We start from the raw sequence: 22581 nt of genomic DNA, 5'->3' as shown, positions 1-22581 counted from the left end.
TAAAATAACTAGGGAAACATGGGGACATAAGTCATTTAGTAAAAGCTTTCGTAAGTAAATGTCATTTTCACTTACTAAATCAATGAAAAACAAAACGCGTTTATTGAAAGTTTGCACACTGCATGTTACCGATGATGTAATCTGAACTTGTATTTTCGAGTAATTAAATCTTTTCATGTTGAATTTGACTTTCGGTGTTTATGACTTGCTTTGATATTCAGTCACGCAGTGTAGCCACATTAAACGACAGAAGTACAAGCAGGTCCGTTTGTCATGTGCAATTTGATTTTCTCTCTTTGTTTTTCAAACAGACAGACTCCTGGTTGCAGCTATTATTCTTGTGTCAAACAAATATGGCTGACAGGTATGTAATAAAAGTACGCATAGATCATCAGACTCAGAGTTTCAAACTTTTAAACTGATGTTGGCAAATTTGCTATCAAAGTGTTAACATATACTCACCCAAAAAAGAAACGCTCGGATGCTATTGATATATGACATTTTAAAGATTTTTCAAAATCAGTGTTTGATTGTTGTAATTTTAATGCTGGTTTGTGCACATGAAACAAATGCACAGCGCAAAACGCATTTTCTGAAGCTTTCATGCAAGTTTACGTTCGAAAGTGTCAGCTTGCATGCAAACATCACTGAGAAAAAGGTGGATGTTCAGTTCTGAGGACTCATGAGCAGGGGCATTGCCTGCATAGGTCCGTTTGACTTTTAAACGGTCATTGGCAATTTTTAGCGACATGAAAGAATATTGTTATGCCGCGACTCACTGTTGAAAATAGAAACATTGTTATTGGACGTCCTGGAGTCACTCAAACATGTCATTTGTGATCGTTTACGAGAAGCTGGACTTTGAGCCAGAAGACCCTATTTTGGTCCTGCCGACGCATACGTGAACGTCAACCGGCGCTCCAGACTGTAGATCAACTGTCGCAGGCATTGCAAGCAGAATGGGCCCAAACTCCACCAGATCTAATTCAAAGGCTTATTCAGTCCATGTCGAGACTGTGCAGAGCAGTTTTGGGGTTCGTGGTGTTCACAATAGATACTGAAGACGACCAACTGGGAACGGACGCCTTCCCTTACAAGTCAAAAAATTGATTACACAACAGTCTCGTTTCCTGTTGACTGGGTTCCGTCCTACTGCGCAACTTAGAGCAATGACCAGTCCAGACTTTTGAGACCAATTCATTCAACTGGATACATAAATATTAATCAGTATTATTTGATACATCTAACCACTTGTATATTGCAACACTACGCTCCTTATAACCCCTGCAAACATGTCGTGCAGCGTACTCTGTCGTACATCGTGCTCTGACATACGGAAATCTGGAAATCGTGGAAGTCTTAAAACGAGGCTCTGCCGCTAGGAAAGTTTGGCGGTCTGGTACGGACTTGATATTACATCAATCATATTGTGCGTTACAAAACAACATTAAATAACCACAAAGAACACATAACAGGTGTAACCAGTGATCCAGATGAATTGTGAATCAGTTTACGACCTCATTAAACAGGGGCAGTCTGTGACGTCTTAGTTACGGTCATGCTGCCTACACCTCGCCATAAAATTAAAAATACGATATGATGTTATTAAAGTATAAATTACAATTTGTAAATACCATTTTCTTATGAAACAAGGAATTGAAATTCAGTGTAACCATAGTTGTTTGTGGTGTCTCTTTTTACTTTCACACGAGAAAATTCGGATCGGCTGAAAAGTAGCTCATTGTCTGAATAGGTTAATGAGACTCATGTTTCGGTTTGTAAACATTTATAAGTTATACATGTTGACAGACATTTGACCTTTATACTGTGAAATTTGGCAGCAACTGATCCAGAATTACATGTGTTATCTCACTTTAAAGTTAGCAGATTAAATTCGTGAAATCACACCTATGCGTTTTCTGAGAGAGTATATTTGATATTAACAGACACGAGGACAAGATGCTGTAATTGTTCGACTGTAACTAGATTGTATGTTAACATTGTCATTCAGTGGCCCCGCATCAGTGTAGGGATACTGATGTAGGGAATCGAACCCTGGTCTTCGACGTGACGAGCGAACGCTTTAACCATTAAGTAAATTTAACATCGTAGGTAGCCTATACATCTTCCTCTGTGATGCGTATTTCTGTAACTATTTAACCAGTATCGCTTAGAGTGAGTGAGTTTAGTTTTACGCCTTTTTTCGCAATATTCCAGCAATATCACGGCGGGGAACACCAGAAATGGGCCTCGCACATTGTACCCATCTGAGGAATCGAACCCGGGTGTACGACGTCACGAGCGAACGCTTTAGCCACTAGGCTACCCCACCGCCCTAGTTGGGCTAGGAAACTGATTATCGCTATGGATGTCAGGTATTTTGTTAAAACTCAAGGGATAATGCATCCATGCACTCAGATGCACCTTTGTCCCTGATGTGTTTAGTGGGCTCTCAATAGCTGCAGTCAGGCCAGGATAACGATTTCCCGAGTCACTGAACAACACATGTGTATATAATTGTAGTTGACAAACGTTCACATCTGCGTCTCATGCAATCTGCATCAACGATTGACAGTATTTAGATTAAGTGTGTTCCTGGACCTTTACAAACTTAAACAGTGTATAATTTAGTTTGTATTAGGCTTGTTGGACGTGCGGGAGCCTTTGTGGTGAGTAAGCGATTGAATGCTGTTTGATGACGCAGCCAACAGTAGCACAGATGTATTGTCTGTTGTTAAACAATAGAAGCGATGCACATGGAGTGTGTGCTCTGTGTGAGCTTGTCAATGTAGCACGTCGACTGTTTGTTTGTTATTTTGGTGCTTAACGCTGCACCCTGTAGAATTCTAGCTACGTGTTAATAATGTCGGTTTGTACACAGGTGAGTCTGGGCCAGATTAACCCCATAAGCATCGATCTCTGCAATTTGGATCCTCTATTCACAGGCACATTTGCATTTTACATAATACAAAGTCAAAGCAGAGCCTTCAGTTAACACTATTAGCTGTTCGAAGAACTTCAAGAAATATCTGCCCCACGGCTTGCCACTTACAGACAGGAGGGGCAATGGGTAGCCTAGTGGCAGAAGACCCGGGTTCAATTTCCCACATGGGTACAATGCGTAAACCCATTTCTGGTGTCCCCCATCGTGATATTGCTGGAATATTGCTAAAAGCGGCGTAAACCCTTACTCACTCACTTACTCAAAGTTTTGTTAACGGCTGTCAGTAACTAATGGATCAGACAACCCAGCGATAAATAGCATGAGCATCAATCTACGCAGTTGGGACACTATGACATGTGTCAGCCAGCCTGACCACCCGATCCCGTTAGTCGCCTCTTACGACAAGCGTGGGTTGCTGAAGACCAATTCTAACCAGAAGTCAGAAGACTGAAAGGTTTGGAAACATATTAAGATGTCTTAGCCAATGTTTAAACTGCATCCATTTGATGTCCTTCAATTTTTAGACTCCTTTCTTCTGTAAGACGAGTATATGGATGGCAACTTCTTGTTTATGTTATAACACAACGTTTCTGGGCTACATCTTGTCCCTTCTTCAGGTGACTAAAGACAGAATTAGATAGCAAACTATATATACCAGATTTACAGGAAGCCAGATATGTACATGTATATACAATCAATCACAGAGGACCCATCAAAAGCAGTTATAAACACAATGATAATTGGGATAAGGTAAAGACAGTTGACACAAATAATGAGGATAAAAAAGATATAGGCTGATATACAGCTAATTAAGTGACAATAGAGGTGGGTGTGGTTCGGCGTTTATGGTGTTCAAGGCACCAGGGAGGCATCAAACGTCTCTCCAATGTACCTACGGCCACAGTTGCTGTTTAGTTGGTATCTGCAGCCTCATTGCTGGTACCTTTGATATAAGACTCAAAGAACACAAAACATCTGTTGAAAAAGCCGACCACAAATTTGCCCTTTCAGAGCACATAATTAACAACCCACTCTATTGACTGGCAACAGACTAGCATCTTGGCTACCAATGTAGCAACATTATGTCTCTTCTTAGAAACATCTGAAACATGTACCACACTTCCTTGCATGTGATTATACATCTACCTCTATATTACCGGTAAGCACAGCATACGTTAACAAAATGTATTCTGGGACTTGGGCCTTTAGTAAAGAAATCTGAAATCTGTATTCAGTTTAGATTTATGATTTCATCAAGAAAATACATTGTTTCCTGACCAGAGTCTCAACTAAGATTAGTTTCACAAATGGACAACCTGTTAATGATACTCTTCTCGTACTCAGGGGTCTCATCCACGGTATGACCCAGAATATAGACAGGGCGAAATTTATATTATTCTTTTGAATAGGACCTGATAAAGCCTCAAACGTGTCCAAACAAACAAACCTTACCTTGTCGTTTTTATAAACGAATGAAAATATATTTGTCTTAATGTTTTTGTCCCTACTGACATTTGTTTTTGACATTTTTCGAAAAAAAACCACGTGAAATATGCAAAGATTGCTTACGAAATACGCTTGTATCTCAAGTTGACCGAAACCCAAGTGATGGTTTCATTTTTCTAATATTAATAAGGGTTCAGCTGAAATGTCAAATAGAGTCGATATGATTTACAAATTTCTTGTCATGTATTGTGTGATTGATACCTGTATTTACTTTGAAATAAAAGTTTAAATAACAAAAAAACAATTAAAAAAAATCAGAGGCGTGACATCACATCCGGTGTGACGACAACCACGTATATGTTGTACCGCTGCGAGTCACCACTACTAACACGGTCCACAGTGTTCCGTGATGGTACGTACTGCGTTTGTACACAAGGAACTGGATAATTTATCACGAACAGACTGACCCACCTTGTCGGACGTGGAAATATTTTGCACAATTATTTCAATTGACTTTGTTATTAACTTGTCAGCACGTGGGTTCAAAGCAAGTGCTGTGTGTGTTTTCAGTGATCAAGGAAATATAGAGAGATAGATCTGTCCGTATTTGAAATGAGAAAATATTGTTAGCCGTGGAACAAATCGATTATTTAGCATTTGTTTTTGTGATTTCGTCGGGACAAATAACTACTGTCCCCACTGCGTATCAAAGTTTGAATGAGCTGTCGATTTGTTCAGACTTTGCTCATAACAAGGACTGCACGGTATTACCGCTATACCGGTATATGGCAACATGCTTTTCAAACGATACGTATTGTAATATTGTGTCTGCAAACCGGTATATGGGGTAAATAACCTATATGAAGTTTTCGTGATTATCTTTATGGTTTAAATTAAAATGTACACACTTTCATTCACAACAATGTTTTCCTTCCTTATTCAATGACAAGACGGCAAACTGTAATACAATAAACTGTATAAGAAAGAAAATAGAATCCCTGACTATCCCTGAGTACGCTACTGCCGGTACTAAGCTGGTTCCCGGCTCTCTTTGCGCTCGCCAACTTGTGATATGCGAGACGGGACCCAGCTTACTGCCGATACCAGATTTCCGGTGACAAGTGTATGTTCGAGAACCTGTTGTGGTTCCAAACTGCGCGATTTCTGTTATCAGAACCATAACATATATGTTTAGGGACTTATAATGTAGAAAATAGGATCGACATGTACAATTAGTGTCACTTACTGTCAAACACGTAAGTTCCCAATATATCGCAATACGTATCGCAATACGGGTACCTGAATCGCAATATATTGCAATACAATTTATTTGCCAATACACAGTCCTGTATTGTATAGAACTTAAAAAAACACGGTATATATCCTGTAAAACACTGTATATATCCTGTAAAACACTGTATATATCCTGTAACACACTGTATATATCCTGTAACACACTGTATATATCCTGTAACACACTGTATATATACAGTAACACACTGTATATATCCTGTAAAACACTGTATATATCCTGTAAAACACTGTATATATCCTGTAACACACTGTATATATCCTGTAAAACACTGTATATATCCTGTAACACACTGTATATATCCTGTAACACACTGTATATATCCTGTAACACACTGTATATATCCTGTAACACACTGTATATATCCTGTAACACACTGTTTATATCCTGTAACACACTGTAACACACTGTATATATCCTGTAACACACTATATATATCCTGTAACACACTGTATATATCCTGTAACACACTGTATATATCCTGTAACACACTGTATATATCCTGTAAAACACTGTATATATCCTGTAACACACTGTATATATCCTGTAACACACTGTATATATCCTGTAAAACACTGTATATATCCTGTAACACACTGTATATATCCTGTAAAACACTGTATATATCCTGTAAAACACTGTATATATCCTGTAACACACTGTATATATCCTGTAACACACTGTATATATCCTGTAACACACTGTATATATCCTGTAACACACTGTATATATCCTGTAACACACTGTATATATCCTGTAACACACACTGTATATATCCTGTAACACACTGTATATATCCTGTAACACACTGTATATATCCTGTAACACACTGTATATATCCTGTAACACACTGTATATATCCTGTAACACACTGTATATATCCTGTAACACACTGTATATATCCTGTAACACACTGTATATATCCTGTAACACACTGTATATATCCTGTAACACACTGTATATATCCTGTAAAACACTGTAACACACTGTATATATCCTGTAAAACACTATATATATCCTGTAACACACTGTATATATCCTGTAACACACTGTATATATCCTGTAACACACTGTATATATCCTGTAATATACACTGTATATATCCTGTAACACACTGTATATATCCTGTAAATATACAACTGTATATATCCTGTAAACACTGTACACTGTATATATCCTGTAACACACTGTATATATCCTGTAACACACTGTATATATCCTGTAACACACTGTATATATCCTGTAACACACTGTATATATCCTGTAACACACTGTATATATCCTGTAACACACTGTATATATCCTGTAACACACTGTATATATCCTGTAACACACTGTATATATCCTGTAACACACTGTATATATCCTGTAACACACTGTATATATCCTGTAAAACACTGTATATATCCTGTAACACACTGTATATATCCTGTAAAACACTGTATATATCCTGTATATATCCTGTAAACACTGTATATATCCTGTAAAACACTGTATATATCCTGTAAAACACTGTATATATCCTGTAACACACTGTATATATCCTGTAAAACACTGTATATATCCTGTAAAACGCTGTATATATCCTGTAACACACTGTATATATCCTGTAAAACACTGTATATATCCTGTAAAACACTGTATATATCCTGTAAAACACTGTATATATCCTGTAACACACTGTATATATGTATATCAACACTGCATATGTTTCCCCAATGTCAAGCTTCCACTGTAAATTGTACACAAAATGTTCAACTGTATATAGGGAGAAGGCGGCCATAAGTGGTGCACTTGTGCCTAATCCCGTTGTCTTTTGGACAATAAAATATGTTTAAACTAAGTCCTACTCATAACACAATGAAACAAATTTAAACTGCCATTTTGAATATGCAAATTAACGTGTTTTTAGTTGTTTTCATCAACATTCATTAGGGACACCGGAAATACGCCTCGTATAATTTACCCATGGACAGAGGCGAACCTGGCCTTCAGCAACGAGCGATCGCGGTGACCACTGTGCTACCCTCAATGAATAATGAATGTAATAATTAATAGCTCATTTGATAACTTGATTAATTTGCAATTTTTGACAGGAGGAACTTTCAAACTGTTTCTTTGATTCAGTAAGTCGGACAATATTTTATTTGGTTTGGACAAAAAACACTAATACACGACGCGAAAACGGGCGGTCGGGTAGCCAAATGGTTAAAGCGCTCGCTTGTCACGCCGAAGACCGTGTGTGTGTGCTTGTGTACGTGAGAGAGTTAGTGAGTGAGTGACTAAGTGAGTGTGTGTAAGTGCGCAACGGGAGGTGGAGAGGCCTAAATATATAAATGTCCTCAAATCGAGGTTGATGAGTCCCTGAACTTTCTCCCCAGGCCTACCCTAACTTCAAATACCATTGTATTCCTTACGGCATTTCAAGAGGGTCCCCCACCTCTCTCTCCCACCCCTCGTCATATGAGCGAAATATTCTCAAGCACGACGTAAAACCCAATTTCACCTCACCACACCTCTCTCCCACCCCAATCAGCACACAGTCATGCCGATGGATGTCTCAGAAACAGTGTAGGTGTTTAAAGAACGCTAAACCTTCACATCCCACACCCTACACTGGACACCAATACATCACCACAGACACTTAAGCCTCACCCTTTAGCACAAGACCTGATCGATATAAGAGCTTCTAGTTTAATCTAAGGTGGGACAGGGAAGTTGTCTTTCAACATTGTGCAAACATGTCAGATTACGAAACCCTTCCCAAGTGCACAACCCCTTAGGAAACTTGTCAAGAAAACCACGGGACAACTGGGAATTCAGGTCAACCACCCTTACCGGCCCATGAGATCTACATAACTTAAGAAATTAGCAAAACGTGCATGCATTCTGCGAATATGTAAGGCGAAAATGTGTAGAAAAGGCTGAGGAAGTTTCCAGGTAACGTCTGTCTGATTCAACAGCATAACCCTGCTACATGCTGGAACGTAGATTTGGGCGGGAATGTTGTCACGCGGGTTACATGGAGCGCTACAGGTGTCTGTATGTTGAAGTCGAGTGTTAAATACCGTGTTAGCAGAGACGCAAGGTCACCAGGCCCGAGACTGTACTTTGTGACGCCCGATCCCCCTTCTGATTTAATTCTTGACTCCTGACCCTAGACTATTCCTTGTGACACCCGGCCTCCTCTCTGATTGCAACCCTCGTATCTCCCTACCCTAGACAGCATCTTGTGACGCCAGACCCACTCCCTCTTCTGATTGCAAACACGTGATTCCTGACCCTAGACTGAATCTTGTGACGCTGTGGACTTTGTGACAGCTTCGTCTCATCCAGCCACAGAGTGCACCTTAAGATGCTTTTTAATGTAAATTTATCTTTGAATGACTTTTCCGACGCTTATACTAGCATTATCAAGATATGAGACACTATCAATCAGCTTCATGCATTGTAATAGTGTTGAGAAACGAACCTGGATCTTCTGCTTTACAAGCAAAGGTTCATATCACTTTGTTATCGTTCCAAATTGCGAGGCATGCAATCCCTCGATTTAATGACTTCCTTAAAAAGCCGGAATATTTCTGAGTGCAACTTTAAACAACAACAAAATCAACAATCTATCTTTGTACGTATTTCCTCGATAGCTTCCGTGGCCTAGTGGATAGTGCGTCTTCCCCGAGAGCGGACTGTTGTTGGTTCGATCCCAGTCATACCAAAAGACGTTAACAGATGGAAGGTGTTCTTGCACTGCCAGGTGCTCGATGTTTAGGCGTGGGACGCCAGAAATTGTTTTTACAGATTGTATCCTTTATACAAGGAACCGAAGCCGGGTCTTTGGCGTGACAAGGCAACGCTTTAAGCACAAGGCCTTTCGGTATAAACCAATTTCTGTTCCGCTCGGATATTACGAGGGACTATCACCTGATGGAGGAGTAAGGATATACTCAGAAACGTTCTGTTCCTCATAATAAAGAGACCGCCTCCGTGGTGTAGTGGTTAGAGCGTCCGCCCGGAGAGTGGAAGGTCGCGGGTTCGATCCCCGACCGCGTCAAACCAAAAGACGTTAAAATATGGTACTTGTTGGTCCCTGCCTGGCGCTCGGCATTAATGGGTTCAACAAGGACAGGTCGGCTCGGAGTCAGTATAATGTGTCTGAGTGGGGAATTCATGCTTCACTGCGGCATGGTATCTCAGTGGGCTAGCACTATAAAACCAGTTTCAGTCTGGACTAGTACAAGCAGTCGCACATACACATACACACGCATGCACGTCGTCATATGAGCGAAATATTCTCAAGCACGACGTAAAACCCAATTTCACCTCACCTCATAATAAAGAAGTTGACATCCATAAACAAACTCTCTTCCTTATGTGTATGACATCTAAATGACATTCAAAGATCTGGCTATCAACAGGTTTTGAGCCTAAAATACTTTTGCTATGTGTATGATAACTGTATGATGTTGAAGAATGGTACTGAGTCCCATGGGGTACTCGTACTGCTGTCAGTCGCTCTTCAACGTGCTTCACCGGGTGGCCCTCGAGGACCAAAAACTTTACGACTGCTCTGTACTCAAGCTTATCCATTTCTGCCGTTTCAATAGGGGGACACGTAATTAGGTGTCACGTGACCGGAAACTAGCGACATGTGCATGTCAATATGACGTCTATGTGAATGACATACACCATACTTCAATATTACACAGTTATTTTTATCATGAACATATCAGAAGTATTTTAGGCTCGAAACGTTTTGATAGCCCCTCGTATGTATGGGATACCCATGATAAAATACAGCTTGGTATCTCAGTGGGCAAGCACGATTAACCGATATGCACGCACACGCACACGCACACGCACACACACATGCACACGCACGCAGATTTTGCATTTAAATCACCTCACGTATAGGGCCTGTAAGGCTCGCGAGGCGCTACTTCCGGTACTAAGCTGGTTCCCGGCTCTCTTTGCGCTCGCCAACTTACGATATGCGAGACGGGACCCAGCTTACTGCCGATACCAGATTTCCGGTGACAAGTGTATGTTCAAGAACCAGTTGTGGTTCCAAACTGCGCGACCGCCTAATATGACTTTACTAGACCGGACCAAGGGTACGTTGTTTGTCACCGGTCTCGTGCCGTGACCTACTTACAGGCCCTACTTCCCATGGACGTTCATAGTAGAAATCGTGCCAAGTAACCAATTACTTGTCACATGGGTCAGGTATAATGAACCTGGTGTTCAGGTTATCGTGCATCCCGGAGCCGTAAACCGTATTGTGTCGTAAAGCGTCTTGTGTCGTTAACCGTCTAATGTCGTAAATGGTGAGCATGCTCCTTCTGCCTGTTCCTTACTGGAATATTTACTGGACAACGTGATGTAGTTTGAATATTACATAAGAGGCATAAAACAACATACATTCAGGCAATGCTAAGCGCCACGGTATCTGTGAAATGTGATCGTCAACCAATCGCCTGGGATCGCAGCATTCGTATTGGATGCCTGACATGAGAACATTTTGTAGTTCATTTTCTGGCTGCACTTGCTATGTAGACTGGAGTTACGACTGGGGAGCGTGACAGGATACGACAATACCAAACAAAGCTTGCTTCATAATATATGGTCACGTGACAGACCATATTTGGAAGCTGGACTCTAGAGAGTTTCTAGGACTTCAGTGCTGCCCAATAACGAAACACGTGTAACACAGTCATGTCGTCTCACTTTAGGCAAGTGACCTTAGTTCACCCAGCAGTGAATGGGTACCCGGTAGGATGAGATGGTCATGTGACTGTTAATCTAACAGCGCCTCACAGGCAGCTTGGGTAGCAGTGCACACTGATCCAGGATAATATTACTTGATCATTGTTTTGAGCATACGCCTTGCTTTAAGTTGTTCAAGTTATGGGCTTTGGGCGCGATATAAGTGAGTGAATGAGTTTGGTTTTACGCCGCTTTTAGCAATATTCCAGCAATATCAAGACGGGGGACACCAGAAATGGGCTTCACAGATTGTACCCATGTGGGGAATCGAACCCAGGTGTTCGGTGTGACGAGCGAACGCTTTAACCACTTGGCTACCTCACCGCCCAGGGCGCGATATAAGAACACCCATATCATTACAAAACACCCCAACTGTGGAGTGTACGTAGCGCACAGTACATAGATGTACTTGACTGCTATAGCCTTCACTCGGCATTTTTAGACAATATATTAGCATTTGAAACACAGATATTGTCTGTTTAATTGGTTTTGTAAATTCAGTTTCATGTCTCTATTTCACATCATGGTGTCAAATTCACTGAGACAGCTCTATCCCGAAAGCGGTAAGGCAGGAAATAAAATCTGCCCCATCAAAGTGAACGCTTCTTTAGCCACGAGTGATGGAATGTAGGGGTATAAATATATTCCAGTGTCCTGTTCAGCGAGCTGTGAGCGTCAGTTTTGAAACCATGCTGAAATACCAGCTTACCGCCGCTTCTTGCTAGCTAGAGTTTGTTGTTATTGTGTACATGTTTATGTGTCCTTGTGTTGAGAGGTTACTTCCACTCTCTATGTAAATGCTTGTCACAATTTGCCTTGAGTGACAAGCGTCATGACACATCCCACCTCGTCGGTGTTGATGAATGATATATTACAGTAAAATATGATGATGCCAAGATGGCATATGGTAATGACATAAAGAGAACATGATGACAAGATGCTAGCATCATGGTGACAAGATGATGACAAGGTGACAGGATGGTGGCGTGATGGTGACAGGAGGGTGACAAGATGGTGACATGAGTCACAAGATGTGACATGGTGACAAGATGCTGGCATCATGGTGACAAGATGATGACAAGGTGACAAGATGGATGGTGACATGAGGGTGACAAGATGGTGACAAGGGTGACAAGATGGTGACAAGATGGGGTGACAAGATGGGGGCATCATGGTGACAAGATGATGACAAGGTGACAAGATGGATGGTGACATGAGGGTGACAGGATGGTAACATGAGTGTGACAAGATGTGACATGGTGACAAGATGCTGGCATCATGGTCGCAGATGGTGACATAGAGACAGGAAGGTGCCGTGAGGGTGACAAGATTGTGACATGATTTTAACAGGATGGTGACAGGATGGTGGCATGAGGGTGACATGATGGTGACAGAATGGTGACAAGATGGTGACATGATGGTGACATGGCGGTGACAAGATGGTGACAAGATGGTGGCATGAGGGTGACAGAATGGTTGCATGAGGGTGACATGACGGTGACAAGATAGCGGCATGAGGGTGACAGAATGGTGGCATGAGGGTGACATGATGGTGAGATGATGGTGACAACACGGTGGCATGAGGGTGACAAGATGGTGACAGAACGGTGACAAGATGTGACAAGAAGGTGACATGAGGGTGAGAACACATGAGGGTGAGCAGATGGTGGCAAAATGGTGACATGGGGTGGATAGATGACAGATCGTGATACGATATAGCAATCAGAGCTACTAGTACTGTTGTTACTGCTTCTGCTGCCAGTGCTTCTACAACTGTCACTGCTACTTCTACAACTAACTCTGGTCCTACCACTTTTGGTAGGACCCAGCCTCCCCTTTCAATGACATGCCGTAGACATTTGAAGAAACATATTTGGCCAATCATATAGCTTTGATCAGTGTCTGGACTCTCCCTCGTCACATATTTTGACCACAACGCAGAAGAAAATTCGACGTGTCACAATAAACGAAACTGCTGGTAAATGCGACTCGTTCCTTGAGTAAACAGCAATAAGAAGAAAGTTCGAGAACGCTGTGGGCGTGTGGGGTCGCCGCGTCAGATTCTGTTTAATTTTAATCTCACACAAGCGTAGTTAACATCGGACGAAACTGTTTCCGATCCAAATCGCGGATTCTCAATCTTCGGACTAATAAAAAACGTCCAGTCATTTCCATTCAGACCCACTACAATCTTAAAACACAGGCCACATTGAACTACTCATAGTGCCCACGTCCTATACAATATTATAAGACTGTCCAAAATCGCCTCCCTATTAAATATAAAATGACCAATGCCCCGTTAAGTAGCATGGTTTATATTTAATTAATTATGTATTTTATTTTAAACACATATTTCATGGGGAGGGTCCGGTGGGTGGCGTTTTGGGGACGGGAAACAAAAAGAGATATCATACAGACTTTAGGCGAGTCCCATCTCCTCCAAATAAATATAAATGGCCAATGCTTCATGAAGTATCCTGGTTTATATATTTTATTCATTATATATTTAAACGCATATATCATGGTGAGGACCGGGGAGCCAGGATCATGTATTTCAATAATTGTATTTTTTTCATCAATATCCGAAACTTCATCCTTATCGTAATCCAGGAAGTGAATGACGAAATGAGAACAGGCTGCACCTCGATTCCTGATCTCTGACACAGCAAACAACCGGCCTGCTGTCACGTCCTAGCTGCTATTAAAGCCCGAGACCGCGTGTACAGCCTCATTCGTCCTCGGTACATTTCATTAGCTTGTCCCGACACAGCGTGGCTTATCGACAAGAATAAGGTAAGGTCCTCTTTCATGTATGACGATGTTGTACAGGAAAACTGGATAATCAGATGAATGAACAATTATTTTTGTTCAGAGCGTGTGCGAATGTTGTTTTACGTCAGGTAAGCAATATTCTGGCTATGTAATTGTGGGTTGTTGTTATACGAAGATGCCTGGGACAGAGAGACCACATGATCGGGAATACCTCCCAAACTTGACATATGGATGCAAATTTCAATCGTATTTTAATGTTGATTTATATTTTCTTGTCGATGTAAAGATATGGATGCATGGGAGAGATGTGAATCGAAATGATTTTATAAACATTAAACAAGTAACAAGTAAACCTTTGTCACAGCTACCCGTTTAAATCCGGGTTAGAATTGGTTTCCGGCATCCCGGAAGAGGTGTTAAGGGGCGACTGACGGGATCGGGTGGTTAGCTTTGGTTGACCTATGTCATCGTCTCCCAAATGTTTCGATAGATGCTCATGATGTCAATCACTGGATTGTCTGCTTCAGACTCGATTATTAGTTTGAATATTCCCTAGTGCGGCGTCATCGTATCCTAATTACGTAAGTCGATGCTCATGATGTCAGTCACTGGATTGTCTGGTCCAGGCTAGATTTTTCAGCTGGAATATTCCCGAGTGAGCGGTTAAACAAACAAACAAACAAACTTTGTCTCAGCATTCTAGTTTGAAAGGAAACTCGTATGACTTGAAGTCTACCCTAGCATTTAAGCCTGTATTTAACATACAAAAACAACTTCGATTAAGGAAATGCTCCATCAGTGGAAAATAATTGTGGTATTTGAAAATAATTTGTCACCATTATAAAATACTGATAGAGAAACGGAAGAGATAAGGCCTGTGTTTCCGCTTGTGGGGAATGTTACAGATGTTGAATGTTTATCACGTGACTAGCTTCCCCGAGAATGACTGATCGGTATTGGATCATTCAACGAGTTTTTAAACGTTTGGCCCATTATGAAATTAAATCACTCGTGACCTCGTTCCAGCGTCGTCATGTGTAATTGCCGTAGTAGAGTATTTATGTAAATGGCGTTGATGACGCTGCAGTAATTGGTTTCCAGTGACCTCCCTTACTTCAACCCCCCCCCTTTCCTGTGAAACTGTACTCTCTCTATGTGTAAACTCTCCTTACTCTGTGTGCTATCTGTCTCTCTCCCTCTCTCTCTCTCTCCTCTCCTCTCTTTCTGTCTTTCTCTCTCCCTCTCCTCTCTCGCTCCTCTCTTTCTCCCTCTTCTTTCACCCCCGTCCTCTCCCCTCTCTCTCCCTCTTCTTTCTCTCCCCTTTCTTCTCTCTCCCCTCTCTCTCTCCTCTTCTCTCACTCGTCTCTCTCTCCCTCCCGCTTTCTCTTCTCTCCCTCCCATTCTCTCCCCTCCCTGTATTTCTCTCGCTGTCTCTCTTTCTCCCCCTCTTTCTTTTTCTCTCTCCCCATCTCTATCTGTCCCTCCACCTAAACAATGTCAAATTACACGTGTATCGAACGCTTAAATCAGCGTCTGAATGAGCTTGATGGGAACCTCCCCACTGTCGCGTCCCGCTGCAGGCAACAATAGTCGCCCTGATCACTTGCTAACTAACTACCAGTACTTGCTGTGTTAATTTGTTTGTCAGATATCAATGACATCTAGACTTGACATTAGTTTCCAACGTGGTCATGGTAACTCACACGTGCACGCGTCCTTAGCCGAGTGCCTTCCACACGAAAACATGGATGGCGATTCACGTGCGTAAAGAGCAAAAATATTTTGGATTCAAAAGTACACAAAAGTAATTTCTTCAACAGCTGTCACGTACAAATAAATATTTTTCCTCAAAAGTAAGAGTCACTTGCATAAAGACTATTTCCTTATTCAGCTTACATGTCTTGGCTTCATCATAAGCGACATGTCACGTCCACTAAAGTCATACCGCTCTTTCCTTCATGGTAAAAATCCACATACGATATTGATATATTTGTTTCTTTAGTAAATAAAGAAACACGTGCATGTGTACTATACTGCTGTCTTTGTTGGGTCCAGAACGAAAAATCACGTGCTCATAAGTAATATCTTTTTGTAATTCAACACCGAGCCACACTCATTCGTTATGCTTCTTTCTTCCCTACCCAGGGGATAGACAAAAGCTATTGTGTAATCTCGCTAAACATGCCACAGGCGTTTGTTGTATACATCATGGTTATTTATGATGAATTTATTAATGAATACATTTCTATTTCACCATTGCACAGTGGGGCGGTGGGGTAGCCTAGTGGTTACAGCGTTCGCTCGTCACGCCGAAGACCCGGGTTCGATTCCCCACATGGGTACAATGTGTTAAGCCCATTTCTGGTGTCCCCCGCCGTGATATTGCTGGAATATTGCTAAAAGCGGCGTAAAACCAAACTCACTCACTCACTCACCATTGCACAGTATTTAGTACATACATTGGGTCATGCCGTCTGGTTCATCGTCATGGATACATGAAGAAAGCTTTCGATTAAAAACACTCTTTAGGGTCTCGTTTAAATCAGGATCAGGTCGATAAATTTAGCTCTTGTTAAATCATGAATAAACAACCGCGTCCCTCGCGTCTCTACCTGCTACAAGTCTTTCGAAATGTTTAATGTGCATTGTATTACATGTATGGTGATCTTCGAAGATATTGTGTTCTGAGTATTTCAGTTATACGTATTTGATGTGAGGGATATAATACAATACGTATGGCCTAGATTCAGGTTGCCGGTGAGGATCAATAACGTACTGTGTATGTGTTCATTCCTGCCCTGCAGAGAAACATACTGCTCACAGAAAATAGGGGAACGATTTCCACCGTGGTGTTGTTGTCAACTAGCGCTACGACTGGTTAAAGTCTCTCTTAAGGTATCGTGGTTACGATCACCTTAGCGCTACGACTGTTTTAAGTTTGTCTTAAGGTTTCGTGGTTACGATCACCTTAGCGCTACGACTGTTTTAAGTTTGTCTTAAGGTATGGTGGTTACGATCACCTTAGCGCTACGACCGTCTTAAGTTTGTCTTAAGGTATGGTAGTTACGATCACCTTAGCGCTACGACCGTCTTAAGTCTGTCTTAAGGTATGGTAGTTACGATCACCTTAGCGCTACGACAGTCTTAAGTTTGTCTTAAGGTATGGTAGTTACGATCACCTTAGCGCTACGATAGTCTTAAGTTTTTCTTAAGGTATGGTAGTTACGATCACCTCAGCGCTACGACTGTCTTAAGTTTGTCTCAGGCATGGTTGTTACGAATAGCCACACCTTTGTTGTTCATCTACTACTTGATACTGGCGCGTTTCCGGTCGCGAAGTTGAACAGCATTTAAGTCTTCTCTGAAACTAGAACTTAAATTACTTGAACAACGAAACTCGAATACTCGATACTGAAATAAAACTGAAAATGACCCAAGCCGCGAGGAAAAAATCTAATTGGAAAGTTTTCTTGGAGACGAAGTGAGTGCGCACTAAATTTACTGGTGTGGCGGGGCTCAGCATTCAATCTGCTTAACTCTCCAGGCAGAAGTTAATATAAAATGACACAGCCTTTATTGGCAATAATACAAAGTACTTGTTTCTCATTGTTGGTATTCCAGTAAGAACGAAAGCATAAACATGAAAACTCGATTTGACTAGAAAATGATAGATGCTATCAAAACGTTGGTAGGCTGAAAACAGAATCCTAAACTAAACAACGTTTCTTGACTCAAATGCATCAGTATACACTAGTGATGTTAGTTTTACGCCGCTTTTAGCAATATTCCAGCAATATCACGGCTGGGGACACAAGAAATGGGCTTCACACATTGTACCTATGTGGGGATTCGAACCCGGGACTTCGGCGTGACGAGCGAACGCTTTACCCACTGGGCTACCACACCGCCTCCACTATCCACTAACCCTGTTATTGCGGAGGTCTGTAAATAATCGAGTCTGGACCAGACAAACCAGTTATCAACAGCATGAGCATCGACCTGCGTAATTGGGAACCGATGACATGTGTCAACCAAGCCAGCCAGCCTGACCACCCAATCCCGTTAGTCGCCTCTTACGACAAGCAAGGGTTACTGAAAGTTCATTCTAACCCGGACCTTCACGGGTCACTCTATTCAGGTGTAACATCGGGAAGCTACGGTTATAACGAACTAAGGACTACTAAATTTAGTTCGTTATAAACGCAGTTCATTGTAGTGACCGGGACAATACTTACCGTTCGTTGTATCCGTCTATTCGTAATACGAGAGTTACAGACGTGTTTTACTGTATTTCGTAAACTCGGAGGAATCGCATGTTTAACCAATTTGAGGCTGCTCGTAAACTTGAACTCGAAGGCAACGGACTGATTGGGTTCCCACCCCACCTCTGTGTGTGTGTGTGTGTGTGTGTGTGTGTGTGTGTGTGTGTGTGTGTGTGTGTGTGTGTGTGTGTGTGTGTGTGTGTGTGTGTGTGTGTGTGTGTGTTTTGTAGCCGAATGGTTAAAGAGTTTGCTCGTCACGCCGAAGATCCGGGTTCGATTCCGCACATGGGTACAATGTGTGAAGCCCATTTCTGGTGTCCCCGCCGTATTGCTGGAATATTGCTAAAAGCGGCGTAAAATCATACTCACTCACTGACCCTTACATTAATATTGCTGCTAAAGACTGGGACGAGGATGGGTATCTGGGATGACATTAGAAATCTCACCTTGCATTATAGGTTTTAACGATTTTTAACTGGCCACGGTCACCTGAAATGCCCACGTCAAAAAACGAAATAAACATATATAAATATAAAAATAAAATGAAATAAAAGCCTTCATGTTCTGACTCAGATGGAAATACTGATTACTGGCCATAAATGTTTGTTTTTACCTTTTGTGTTTGAAATATTCAATGTTTTTTTGGTTGATATTAGGATTCAGGGAAGTGTCAAGTGTATTTCAGAATCATTTAGATGATGCGCTATGGATGTTAAGAATAATTGAAATTTTTAAATCACACGATTTGAAAAGTAGGTTTTGCATTTTGCGGTTGTTGTTATTTTAATGTTTGTTTTGCAATATTACGTTTCTGCTCTTTTTAAATGTGAATGTACAGGGTACATGCAATTTTTTAGCTCAATATTTACAAAAGAAATATTTTAAAGTATTTTTGCTTTCACGTCAATGTGACTTTTCGAGGTAGAATATGTTTCAAAAACACCTTACATACTTCCCATCAAAAGTTTAGACTCACTTCAAACACTCACTATAGGTTAAGTATATATATGGTTACATCGAAGATTGATTTCTCCACTACATGGGGAACCAACTGCAAACCTTACGCAGATGAATTCCGAGGATCATGCATCAAATTGCTGAAAAGCATGTGCAAATATCGTGCATGTGAACAGCTGCGTTTAGGTGTAAAGTTTTGTTAAGAATTCGTCAATTTTCACTGAGTTTCATCATTTTATTGAACTCACGACAATAATCTTTTCAACGTTACCAATTTGTTTTACAATACATCAGTTCATGTGTAAACAGAACCTTTAAACATTATGGAATATTTGCACAATCTAGTTTAGAACAGTTGCCTGAAGTAAGTGGGTACATTTACACTAGTGAGTCTAAACTTTTGAAAGGAAATATAATGTTGAAACAACCCGCCACAGTAAGATGAATGAACTAAGGTTCTACGGCGCTTTTAGTAATGGCCCAGCAATATCACGGCGGAATGGGTACACACTGTACCTATAAGGGGAGTTGAACCCGGGTCTTCGTCGTGACGAGCGAATACTTCAACCACTAGGCTACCAATACTGACTGACTGACTGAGTTTGGTTTTACGCCGCTTTTAGCAATATTCCAGCTACATCACGGCGGGGGACACCAGAAATGGGCTTCACACATTGTACCCATGTGGGGATTAGAACCCGGGTCTTCGGCGTGACGAGCGAATACTTCAACCACTAGGCTACCAATAATAAGGTGAAGGTTTATTGTTGGTACATTTTAATTGTGTTCCATTCAATTCTTCATTGTTTCTGTGTCATAAAGGGTTTGGGGCGGAGATCACCATGCTTGTTTAAAAATGCCGAAACAAACAGATGACGGTGGTTGTCTAACCGGGCTGTGTAACATTGTAACAAACTGATCAGGCTCACGATATCAACCCTTGGTTTCCATGATCAGATTCAGAGACCATGGACTTGGATATCTCGGGTTATTGCTTCAAATCATACAGGGGCGGTGGGGTAGTCTAGTGGTTAAAGCGCTCGCTCGTCACGCCGAAGATCCGGGTTCGATTCCCCATATGGGTAGATTGTGTGAAGCCCATTTCTGGTGTCCCCCGCCGTGATATTGCTGGAATATTGCTAAAAGCGGCGTAAAAACATACTCACTCAGAGACCATGGACTTGGATAGCTCGGGTCATTGCTTCAAACCATACAAGGGCGGTGGGGTAGCCTTGTGGTTAAAATGATCGCTCGTCACGCAGAAGACCCGGGTTCGATTCCCCACATGGACATAATAATACGTGCATGTATTAAGTGCTATTTTCCATAATGTATAATGTGTAAGGCCCATGTCTGGTGTCCCCCACCGTGATATTATTGGAATATTGCTAAAAGTGGCGTAAAACTAAACTAAACTCACTCACTCAATTCATGCAATTAGTTTTATGGAAATCCATAGTTGTACCCTTGTATTTAATGACGTTGCTTTGTTTGATTTCAGATGACCAAGCTTCTATTAGTATTGTTTTACCTATCAATCTTGAGTTACGTGACGTCAAAGCCCACCGAGAAGGATGTAGGCTGCGGCGACCGCGACACCGCAACCAAGTGTTATTACTGCAGCTCCCACTACGACAGACCGGAGCTCTACACTGAATGTTGCACAAACCTGGAGTTTCAGAACCATTGTAAAGTGGAAATATGGGTGGAACTTAAACGAGAGAGTATGTGGTGATTCTGAGCCAGGATCGTAAACCCCGTTTAGAAGCATCGGCCAAGACGGAACCAAGTGCTAGGAACGATAACTCTTACGATGTAAAACAGCCCCGGATGTACCATGGGGAACCTGATGGCTTGTGTGCGTTGTGATACAGTGTTTGGCTTTGACTTATCTCCAAAGACTGCCATTAAAAAGCAATTACTACGGACAAACAACATGCTTGAGACCGAGCGAGCTGCATGATCAAAAACTTGAATTAAATATTTAAATTAACAAGAGACCTTTTGAAAGTAGTTCAAGGATGTGAAACTTTATTGTGAGCGCATTTCTTGGTTCGGCTTGTCATCGTCTAATATCACAATAAGCACTCATTAATTTATCTCGGTTGTGAAATGATTTTAAGTGTTTCTCGAGTGATAACAGAGTTTCGTTTCGGAAGGAATGTCGTTTAGGGCAGTTAGGTCATCCTACAACTTCAAATGAAATTTGTATGGTGCAATGTGTGACATCACGTGCGGTATGTGCAAGTGTAGGTCATCACGTGCTGAATGTGCATGTGATGAAGTGGATGACGATGAAGTCATTCACAGGTGCCCGTGATGCGGGGAAAGACATTCCAGGGGATGAGGATCCTGGGGATGAAACCACCTGGGATGCTGGCAGCATGAACAGTTCCTGACCATCTAATGTCTATAGTTTTATTTTGGCCCTGGATTCGGCCGTCTTGGTTACTGTTTCGTTCGTTTATATTTGCTCGTTTATTTATTTCCCTAAATGTTATTTATTTATTGAGAGTTTATTTATTATACAACATGTGAAATAAATTTTTTTACATTGTATTATATCGTAATACATTACAACATGAAGCATTTCTTTGCTGTTCCCTGAGACAAACCCGCGTTTCTGTGGCAACCAGAATCCATTGGTTGTCGTGACTTTCTGGTCAGCCTGTCGCGACTATAATTTACTGTTCGGATGATATTGTTCAAAATGGATGTCTGCATGAAACCAAATAGACAAACAACAACAGTGTGCAAGAAGACCTACTTTGCAAAGTATGAAACACGTGGCTGGAAGTCTGTCTGCAGGTGGCTGATGAAATCTGCGACAGTCTCCTTCAGTCTGAAAGGAGATAGAAAGGGTCATAAATGGTTTGTTGGGGCCAGATTCGACAACTGGATACGCGAATACCTAGCTATAATATCATATTGATTTTGATCTCGGCGTAAAACAATACTGCATTCTCGTCTCTCACTCTCTCTCTCTCGATCGAAATATATATTTGTGAAGAGAGATTAGATATTAGCTCAGAGCGTGAGTTTATTAGTATCATGACATACTGTCATCGTGTTATAAAGAGGATTTTGAGGCTAACCCCTCTTTAACAGCCCTCTATTACGGTAAA

General features: G+C 41.4%; 1 long non-coding RNA gene across 1 annotated transcript; it reads left to right on the top strand.

The window, feature by feature from the left end:
• The first annotated feature begins 2603 nt into the window (after window positions 1–2603).
• LOC124265034 lies at window positions 2604–22015 on the top strand. Its single transcript, XR_006895323.1, has 3 exons — window positions 2604–2669; window positions 14076–14258; window positions 20958–22015. It is a non-coding gene; the product is annotated as an uncharacterized LOC124265034 (long non-coding RNA).
• The last annotated feature ends 566 nt before the right edge of the window (window positions 22016–22581 follow it).

Source organism: Haliotis rubra, unplaced genomic scaffold (genome assembly GCF_003918875.1).
Source record: "Haliotis rubra isolate DU_JTF1 unplaced genomic scaffold, ASM391887v1 Scf958, whole genome shotgun sequence".
NCBI lineage: Eukaryota > Metazoa > Mollusca > Gastropoda > Lepetellida > Haliotidae > Haliotis > Haliotis rubra.
Note: the sequence above shows the minus strand (reverse complement) of the source record. Positions and strands in the feature narration are given on the sequence as shown.